This window comes from Delphinus delphis, chromosome 6, assembly GCF_949987515.2.
Source record: "Delphinus delphis chromosome 6, mDelDel1.2, whole genome shotgun sequence".
Taxonomy (NCBI): Eukaryota; Metazoa; Chordata; class Mammalia; order Artiodactyla; family Delphinidae; genus Delphinus; species Delphinus delphis.
In genome coordinates this window covers 107,189,532-107,200,099 of record NC_082688.1, presented here as the reverse complement: position 1 = coordinate 107,200,099, position 10,568 = coordinate 107,189,532, and positions in this window count along the sequence as shown.

Genomic DNA, 10,568 nt, shown 5'->3' with positions numbered 1-10,568 from the left:
CGGGCCGCCCTGGCTTGGGCGTCGGATCACCAAGTGGGAGGGCGTCGGTTGCCATGGTAACCGTCCCCGAGGGTCCCAGTAGTGTTCCTGGCGTCTCACGCCCCTCACGCGGGCTCCGCCTCCGACCCATTTCGGGAGAGCTCGCAGAAGGCTAGGGACGCGTTCGAGCCCAGCGTGCGGCGTCCCCGGCAGCGGCAGAGCCAGCCCGCAGGTCTTCGCGTGGGACTGTCCAGGTGGGGACAGCTCAAGGGCCTCCCAACACAAGGGGCCCGGAGCCCCAGAGCACCGGTCCGTGCTGGCGTTTAGCGGCTCAGCCGTGGACTTGAGAAGGAATGCGGGACGCGAAGGGAAAGCTGGAAGGATTGGCAGGGGAAATAGCTCCGGACCGGGGTCAGGAGATACGGTACAAAGAGACCTTGAGAGGGTCATTTCATCTTGGTTTCCCACATGGGAAATATCGCTGTGAAATTAGATAACCTCCAAGGCCACCGGACCAGCAGAGTCAGCATCACCTAGGAGCTTGTTGGAAATGCAGATTTGAGGCTGCACCCCAGACCTGCTGAGTCAGAATCTCTGCGTTGGGGCCCTGTGAGCTGTGCTTTAACAAGCCCTCCAGGTGATGATGATCTGTGCTAAAGTTGAGAAGCGCTGATCTAGGGGAGTGGCTTCTCAGACGTGGCTGCAGATTAGAATCACCGGGGAGTTCTGGAACCTCCCAAACAAATCAGAATCTCGTCGGCGGGGGAAGGAGGGACGGCAGGAAGCCCAGGCATAAGTTTTTTTTTTAAGCTTCTCGAGTGATCCCCATGTGCTATCAAGGTAAGAACCAAGTGATCCCCATGAGCTGTCATGGTGAGAACCACGGATATACCGTAGAGGCTTGGTCCTCCAAGTGTGGTTCCTGGAGAAAACAACCCCCTCCCAGACCTACTAAATCACCGTCTGCATTTCAAGGGGCTCTCCAAGTGGTTCGTGTGCACGTTAGGGTTTGGAAAAACAGCTCTAAGGCCTCCTTCAACATTAAGAATCCATGATTTTATGAAATATGTCTTTCTATTTTACAGACTTTTAGAAGGCCCCATTTCTTTTCTTTTTTTTCTTTTTTTCTTTTTTTGCGGTACGCGGGCCTCTCACTGCCGTGGCCTCTCCCGCTGCGGAGCACAGGCTCCGGACGCGCAGGCTCAGCGGCCATGGCTCACGGGCCCAGCCGCTCCGCGGCATGTGGGATCCTCCCGGACCGGGGCACGAACCCGTGTGCCCTGCATCGGCAGGCGGACTCTCAACCACTGGGCCACCAGGGAAGCCCGAAGGCCCCATTTCTTCAACTTTTTCTCATATGACATGACCTTCATTATGGGTCTCTCTCTAGTGCACTTGAATTTTCAAATTTTAATTAGACTTTTAGCCTCTCAAGAGACCTAGGAGATTATCAAGGCCACTGTGCCCACTTGACAGAGGAAGAGGTAGAGCCCCACCTAGACAGGTGAAGAGATTTCCCCAGAGGCCAGGGGGACCAGAATGCTGCCCCAGCCACTGGGTCACTGCCCTTTCTAATACACCACATCATATCATTAGGAGTTATTTTTTGTTTTCCTCAAAGATTGTGGTGAGGTCAGAGATGACACTGAACTTGCTTTGAGTGGGTTGCAGACAGGGATGTTTCAGGGTGGAGCAACCCACTGAGGGTGCTTCTTGTTTGTGGCGGGGAAGGGGAGGAAGCGTGGCTTCAACCTTTGCTCCTGAGGACAGGGCAAGAACAAGGCGTGATTACCAAGGGACTGAAAGGTGACGTGGTTTCTGGTGTGGATGAAAAATGTCACCTGCCATATCAGTAAACAAAGGATGTTGCAGACATCAAGCCAGCAGCCATTGCTGCCGCCCCCCCCCCCCCCCCCCCCGTTCCCCGCGACTGTGTACCCTGAAGGCATATGGGATGGAGAAAATCAGGATACTGGGCTTAGATAGTTAAGGTGCGTTTCAAAGGAATGATTTCAGTTAACCCAGACCCTTGCATCTTCCCATACCTAGAAAACTGCTAAATTCATTAATGTGAGATGTCTGGTTTTCTTTAACATAATCTTTTGATGTTCCCACTACCTGGTTTTTGTTGCAAAAACCCCTGTATATCCTGGTTCCTCCCTGACTTCTTTGGAGCAATCCCTCAGCGCAGTCTGAGAGGCTATCTTCTGGGTTTAAGTCCTCAGAAAATGTGCTAAATAAAACATAATTCTCAACTTTTAGGTTGTGCTTTTTTTTTTTTCTTTCAGTTGACGGTTTTGGTGACCACGAAGGGCCCAGAGCAGACTTGTCTTCTTCACCTGAGCTCTACGAGTATCTGGAGCTTGGTACCAGCAGAGGCCTCTTTGGTCCATGCACCTCCACCTCGTCAGAGAGTCCAGACGAATTTGGGTGAGTCTTTCCTGGTTCTTGGACCTCCCATTATTGGCTGATGTCCTAGGTTTTATTCAGTGGTGTTTAAACTCTCTGGAGGAGTAGGTTATCTTTGAAACTTAGTTTCAAGAGGTACCTGTGTTATCCTCAGTGAAAGACACTGGGAAAATTTTGCTCAGTTTAGACACTGAATGGTTTATCCTCAGTTGAAAGACTGGGAGGGCTTTGCTCATTTGAAAGACACTGAGTAGGGTTGGCCTGGGTAATTAAGTAGAAGACTGGCCTATCATTTTTCCTTGAATTGGCTACTTTAATAGAGTTTGTTAAAAAAAAAAAACAAGAGTTTGTTGAAGTAAAAGTTATCTCAACAAACCAACCTTGGAATGGGAAACAAAGCTTCGAAAACAAAAGAAAAAGGAACAACAGATGGCCAGTTTCCAACTAATATCCCAGACAGGTTTATGTACGTATAAAACTTACAAGTACCAGGACTACCCTGGTGGTCCAGTGCTTAAGGCTTCCCCTTCCAATGCAAGGGGTGTGGGTTTGATCCCTCGTCGGCGAGCTAAGATCCTACATGCCTCACAGCCAAAAAACCAAAACGTAAAAAAAAAACAACAGGTAATATTGTAACAAATAAAGGCTTTAAAAATGGTCCACCTCAAAAGAAACTTTTAAAAAATTAAATAAAAAATAAAGCTTACGAGTACTTATTGGGTTGGCCAAAATGTTCATTCAGTTTTTTCTGTGAGGTGGCTCTAGTAGCGCTTAATTGTCTTTAATGTCATTTGAAACAATTATGTTAGATTGTATTGCGGCAGCTGTCCTATCAGCGTGCATTTAAAAAAAAACTTATCAAAATTGGTGAATTTTTGTGTAGCCATTTTAATATTGAAGATGGAAGAAAAAAAGCAACATTTTCGGCATATTATGCTTTATTATTTCAAGAAAGGTAAGAAACACAACTGAAATGCAAAAAAAGATTTGTGCAGTGTATAGAGAAGGTGCTGTGACTGGTCGAACATGTCAAAAGTGGTTTGCAAAGTTTCATGCTGGAGATTTCTTGCTGGATGGTGCTCCAAGAGGGTCAGCTAGTTAAAGTTGATAGCGATCAAATTGAGACATTAATTGAGAACAGTTGAGAACAATCAACGTTATACCACCTGGGAGATAGCTGACATACTCAAAATATCCAAATCAAGCACTGAAAATCATTTGCACCTGCTTGGTTATGTTAATTGCTTTGATGTTTGGGCTCCACATAAGTTAAGCAAAGAAAACCTTGACCGTATTTCCGCATGCGATTCTTTACTTAAACATAACGAAAACATTCCGTTTTTAAAACAAATTGTGACGGGCAATGAAAAGTGGATACTGTACAATAATGTGGAACGGAAGAGATCATGGGGCAAGGGAAATGAACCACCACCAACCACACCAAAGGCTGGTCTTCATCCAAAGAAGGTGACATTGTGTATATGGTAGGATTGGAAGGGAGTCCTCTATTATAAGCTCCTTCCAGAAAACCAAACGATTCCAGCAAGTACTGCTCCCAGTTAGACCAACTGAAAGCACTCAACGAAGAGTATCCGGAATTAGTCAACAGAAAACGCATACTCTTCCATCAGGATAACGCAGGGCCACATGTTTCTTTGACGACCAGGCAAAAACTGTACTGGCGGCCAGAAGTGCACCACATGTATGTGTGGATGTATGTTTTGAGAACTCGGTCTCTGCCATCCAAAAAGTATACATGTGGTGTACTTCTGGCCGCCAGTAGATTAGACTGGGATTCTGAGCAGTCTTTTGTCTGTGCCAACTCTCGGGATTTTTACCATTTTAACTTCCTTGCATCAGGAAGTACAATGAAGGCCTTTACTTTCTTAGACTGTTTTTGGGAATAAACTTTCTGGATCTTGTTTAGGGGGCATCCTTCACACTCTCTTGTGGGGAAGCCTCTTGTGTCTTGTTGGTTTGAGTCACTGTTAAGATATATCTCATTAAAGGCAGATGGTGGATCCTTTAAATGGGAAAAACTCTAAATTGGTAAATTAGAGACTCTCATTATAAACAGCTGTTTTATTGGTGCCTATTAAAAAAAGTGGAAAAAATATATATCTAATGGTTAACCTAAGAACTCCTTTAGTTTAAAACAAACAAGAAAAACCATTTTGGGAATTCTATTTATGGTCTCTTCTTTCCCTCAATGGGTCTTACAGATGCTAATGAAAACATTAGAATAATTAATGTTAATTAGATTGATTAACAGACTAAGAAAAAAACCTGAAGTCTAGAGACTTTTTCCCAACCAGGTGGAAATTTTAAAGGGGCTTGTCCCAAATGGATAAAGAAATCTTTAGGTGGTTATTTTAAGATGAGAGAAATAAAATGGACATTAATGGGATTAAATCAAAGGTTTGATACAACACTGCCTAAGGTTGGATGGGCCAGAGGAACCCCCTGTTGGTCCTCAACATTAAATGGCCCCAAACAAGTCCTCTCTATTTACCCCAGTTTAAAAAACATATACAGCTGGAAGAAAATTATATTGAGATACCTGACCAACAATTACTTGGGACAACAGTTAGGCCAATTAATCAAGTTAAAAGACTGACAAAAGGGCCTGAGTCTCTGGGCTTAACCCCTCACTGGGGACCCCAGAACCTTTTATACAAAATAGATAAAATAAGTAAGGAAAGCTCTAGAACTCGTAAAACCAAGGCTTGTTGATTGAGTCCTAATGTAAACCAAAATATATAGAATTGAGATTAAAGTTTGTAAAAATTGGTATGTTTAAATGGGCTTTATATAAGATGGTTATGTTGCAGGAAGGGGGACCCCTTCCAGGGCCCGAGAGTGGGCTCTTGTCTAACATTCGGAAATGAATTGTCCAAGGACACACACAGGCTGACGACGCAGGAGACCTTATTGGGAAGGGGCGCCTGGGCAGAGAGCAGGAGGGTAAGGGAACCCAGGAGGACTGCTCTGCCAGGTGGCTCGCAGTCTTTGGTTTTATGGTAATGGGATTAGTTTCCTGGTTGTCTCTGGCCTATCATTCTGACTCAGGGTCCTTCCTGATGGCACGAGCATCACTCAGCCAGGATGGATTCCAGCGAGGAGGATTCTGGGAGGTTGGTAGGACATATGGACTGGTGTGTCCTTTTGACCTTTCCCGAATTCTTCCAGTTGGTGGTGGCTTGTTAGTTCTGTGTTCCTTACCAGGGCCTCCTGTTTAAGATAACTCAGGCAAATGGTTACTGTGGTGCCTGGCCAGGGTGAGCGGTTTCAGTCAGTGTTTCCCCTCACAGTTACATCTCCTTTGCTTAATTACGTTGTGGGATAGACATGTTTCACTGGGGAATACTTCCCCAAGTAGATTTGCCCCTCAAGAAATATTAATGAAACATACTAAAGGAAACTAATAGGGTTATCTGAGCTAGGGTTACCTTTACAAAAAAAAAAAAAAATACTGGGAACCAATATTCAGGGGCTAATTAATAGTAGAGATTTTGCTCTGAGTTTAACTTGTGCACTCAGAAAGAGGGCCTTTGTTGACTGCCTTATGAAAGCTTTAGAAGGCCTGATGAATTAAACCCTAAAGTTCTAGAACATAGAACTCTTTTATTTTTATTTATTTTTTAACACCTTTATTGGAGTGTAATTGCTTTACAACGATGTGTTAGTTTCTGCTTTATAACAAAGTGAATCAGCTATACATATACATATATCCCCATATCTCTTCCCTCTTGCATCTCGCGCCCTCCCACCCTCCCTATCCCACCCCTCTAGGTGGTCACAAAGCAACTAGCTGATCTCCCTGTGCTATGCGGCTGCTTCCCACTAACTATCGGTTTTACATTTGGTAGCGTCTATATGTCCATGCCACTCTCTCACTTTGTCCTAGCTTACCCTTCCCCCTCCCCATGTTCTCAGTTCCATTCTCTAGTAGGTCTATGTCTTTATTCCCATCCTGCCCCTAGGTTCTTCATGCCCTTTTTTTTTTAGATTCCATTAGAACTCTTTTTAAAATTTTATTTATTTTTTGGCTGCATTGGGCCTTCATTGCTGCACGCAGGCTTTCTCTGGTTGAGGCGAGCGGGGGGGCTACTCTTCATTGCAGTGCGCGGGTTTCTCATTGCGGTGGCTTCTCTTGCTGCAGAGCACAGGCTCTGGGTGCGTGGGCTCCAGTAGTTGCAGCACTCAGGCTCAGTAGCTGTGGCACACAGGCTTCAGTAGTTGTGGCATGGGGGCTCTAGGGCATGCGAGCTTCAGTAATTGTGGCACGTGGGCTCAGTAGTTGTGGTTTGTGGGCTCTACAGTGCAGGCTCAGCAGTTGTGGCACATGGGCTTAGTTGCTCCGTGGCATGTGGGATCTTCCCAGACCAGGGATCGAACCCGTGTCTCCTGCATTGGCAGGTGGATTCTTAACCACTGTGCCACCAGGGAAGTCCCTAGAACATAGAACTCTTAAATTTTGGTTTAGTTGGAAGTCTTCTCACTAATATAGAAAATCAAATTAATGAAAATATAGCTGTGCAAATCAATCTTTTAATATCATTTAGGTGACAGACCGGTTCTTTGGGGAATTAAAAGCAACTGTTTTTGTCTTGCAAATCTCTACAAGACAGAAGTGTAAATAGAGCCCATGAGGACCTGAGACTGAGCCTAATTAGCTCAATCAGGTAGAACTTGAAACCAAGGGGGCAAAAAAGGAAAAAGTGGCCTTTTAAAACTCAAACCACTGGAGGGTTCCCTGGTGGCAAAAGTAAATAAATTTATAAAAATAAATAAATTAAATTATTCTCTCATTTACCTTTATTTTACAACTTATGAAAACATTACCATACCAAGTTAATATTTATAAAATTATTTACTTTTGGCTGTGTTGGGTCTTCATTGCTGCGCGTGGGCTTTCTGTAGTTGCAGCAAGTGGGGGCTACTCTTTGTTGCGATGTGCAGGTTTCTCATTGTGGTGGCTTCTCCACGGGCTTTAGGCATGTGGGCTTCAGTAGTTGTGGCATGTGGACTCAGTAGTTGTGGCTCACAGGCTCTAGAGTGCAGGCTCAATAGTTGTGGCACACGGGCTCAGTAGTTGTGGCGCACGGGCTTAGTTGCTCCGCGGCATGTGGGATCTTCCAGGACCCACATTAAGGTTAAGATTTTAACCCTTAGAAACCATAAGATTAAGGTTTTTAAGGGTTAAAATTGTAATATGTAATTAAAGCTATAAAGATAATAAGGGAAACATTTCAGTATGCAAGGAAAGTAGGATGTGCGTTTTCAGCAAAAGAAAGTGTGAGGAATGGAAAAACATTTTGTTAAGGGCAAAGAATGATTGTGTCCTAGACCTGGTTAGTTGTTTGTTTTTGGATGGGAAAATAAGGGACAAACTAATATGGAAACAGAAAGTTGTAGGTTTCCAGAAAGGGAGTCCTGAAAAGGAGTTTTGTACATGGTCAGTCTGGGATTAGATTAAATTTAGTTAGATAAATGGATTTTGTTATAAAAGTCGGCTGATGCAAGATTAGATTTTGTTCCCCTCTCTGTTAAGAGAACAAAGTTTTCTTGGAATACTGCTTTTGGTAACAGATTGTGTGAGTTTCTTTGCCTTTAAGTGATCTGTATTTGTTTTTTGAAATCTTTTTGTCACTTTGGTTAAGTGAATAAGTATTGTTTCACAGTGACCTATGATCCTTTTGGAACAAGTGTTTTGAAACCTTTTTTATGTTTTTGACAAGCTTTCCAAATATCAAATTCTAACTAAAGATTTTTTGACCTCCAGCTAACTCTGGGATGCTTCAAAGGAACCTTGAGACATCTCAGAGAGGAAAATTAGAGTAATTGGGCTTATTTGGTATGTTAAATTACTTGAGAAGCATTGTCAAGTTATTGGAGATAAGCCTTATATTGTATGGATAAATGTCATTAATATATCAATAGATATTCTAAAATTTATATGGAATTCCTAAAAATGTGATATGTCCTGGTATAATGTTTTCAGTCGTAATTCTAGTTAGTATCTTAAAATGTTGTATGTCACAGAAATATCCAAGTTTCTTGTCAATTGCGTTGTAATCAGATCTTTAACCGTGCTATTTTAAGTCTTTTGTGGTTTATAGACAATCATTGTTTTACTCTGATGCTTTTATAAAATGAAGATATTCAAGAAAATTCATAAAGCTTTTTGATAAATATGTTTCTGATAGCTTTTAGATCATACCACTAAACTGCATAAGAAATTACAAAGCTCTGATGGAAAACCTGACGATTTAATCCAGATCAACAGGGATTAATTACATGGGACCAAATGAACTGATAAATATGATTTATAATTATATGACTTTTTCTGAAATATACCAGCTTTTAATCTTTGTTTTCTAGAAAAACGTTTCCTCTTATGCTATGACCTACAATGAGTTGATAAAGTATACCTTGGTAAACAAAGATGAAACATATATATTTTTTCTCTACCTGATCCTTCCAGAATTTGGCTTCTCCAGCTAACTCCCCTGTGGACTTGATGGTTTATTGCAACCAGATTACAACTAGTTGTACTAATCATTGTTTTAATTTGTTCTCTTTATTTTCAATTTGTTTATGGTTTGTGTCTCTCTCTGCTGCATTATGACTTTATTAATGTTACTATCTGTATCACTTATATCCTGTCTGTTTTATAAGATTGTTGTCTCTTGCATTTCCCAATGTGTATCCAGGCCTCCAACAAAATTAATGATGTCTTGAGAGAGTTAATCATATATAAAACTCTACATAGAATAATTGTAATCGTGCAACTCTAGGTATGGGAAGAAGCAACAAGTGAAAACATTTCCCAGATCATAATAGTCTACTAAAACAGGTAATCCAGAGAATTATAGATTATCTATAGGGCCTGATCCAGAAAAGGTCAGCACATTGAATGGCCTGTCAACAGAATCTTCACCTGATAGAGGACTGAGAATTCCTAGTGCCATGGGACAAAATTGTTCATGAAATGCCTCCCAAACGTTGGTCGAATTTATGACCAAGGGGAGGCGCTGTGGATGAAGAGTGTTGCCTGCCATATCAGTAAACAAAGGATGCTGCAGCCGTCAAGCCAGCAGCCACTGCAGCTGCCCTGCCTGTTCACCCTGAGGGGCTTCAGGATGGAGAAAAGCAGGATACTTGCCTTAGATAGTTAAGGTGCATATCAAAGGAATGATTTCAATGAGGCCAGACTCTTGCATCTTCCCATACTTAGTAAAGCGCTAAATTCATTAACTTGGGATGTTTGGTTTTCTTTAAAAGTAATCTTTTGATGTTCTGACTACCTGGGTTTTTTTTTTTTTTTTTTTTGCTGTACGCGGGCCTCTCACTGCTGCGGCCTCTCCCGCTGCGGAGCACAGGCTCCGGACGCGCAGGCTCAGCGGCCATGGCCCACGGGCCCAGCCGCTCCACGGCATGCGGGACCCTCCCGGACCGGGGCACGAACCCGCGTCCCCTGCATCGACAGGCGGACTCCCAACCACTGCGCCACCAGGGAAGCCCGACTACCTGGTTTTTGTTGCAAAGCTCCTATATATTTTGTATAACTTTTTTTTTTTTTTTTTTTTTTGGCTGCATTGGGTCTTCGTTGCTGCGCGCGGGCTTTCTCTAGTTGCAGCGAGGGGGGGCTACTCTTTGTTGCGATGTGCGGGCTTCTCATTGCAGTGGCTTCTCTTGTTGTGGAGCACGGGCTCTAGGCACGCGGGCTTCGGTAGTTGTGGCACGAGGCTCAGTAGTTGTGGCTCATGGGCTCTAGAGTGCAGGCTCAGTAGTTCTGGCGTGCGGGCTGAGTTGCTCCGCAGCATGTGGGATCTTCCTGGACCAGAGCTCGAACCCGTGTCCACTTCATTGGTGGGCGGAATCTTAACCTCTGCGCCACCAGGGAAGCCCTCCTATATATTTGGCTCCTCCCTTACCTTTTCGGAGCAGTCCCTCAGAGCAATCTGAGAAGCTGTCTTCTGGGCTTAAGGTCTTAACATCTATTTCTTCTCTTCCCCACAGACACAGCCTGGTATGAATGTCACCAGCCCTCTGCCTCCCCCAGTCAAGGGACAGACACTCCCTCAGGATTTAAATCCTGATTGGACTGACTGAGAGTCTGAAGACAGCAGGTGCTGTCCCCACCAGCAGAGGCCCTCTGAGAAAGTCAGTCATGC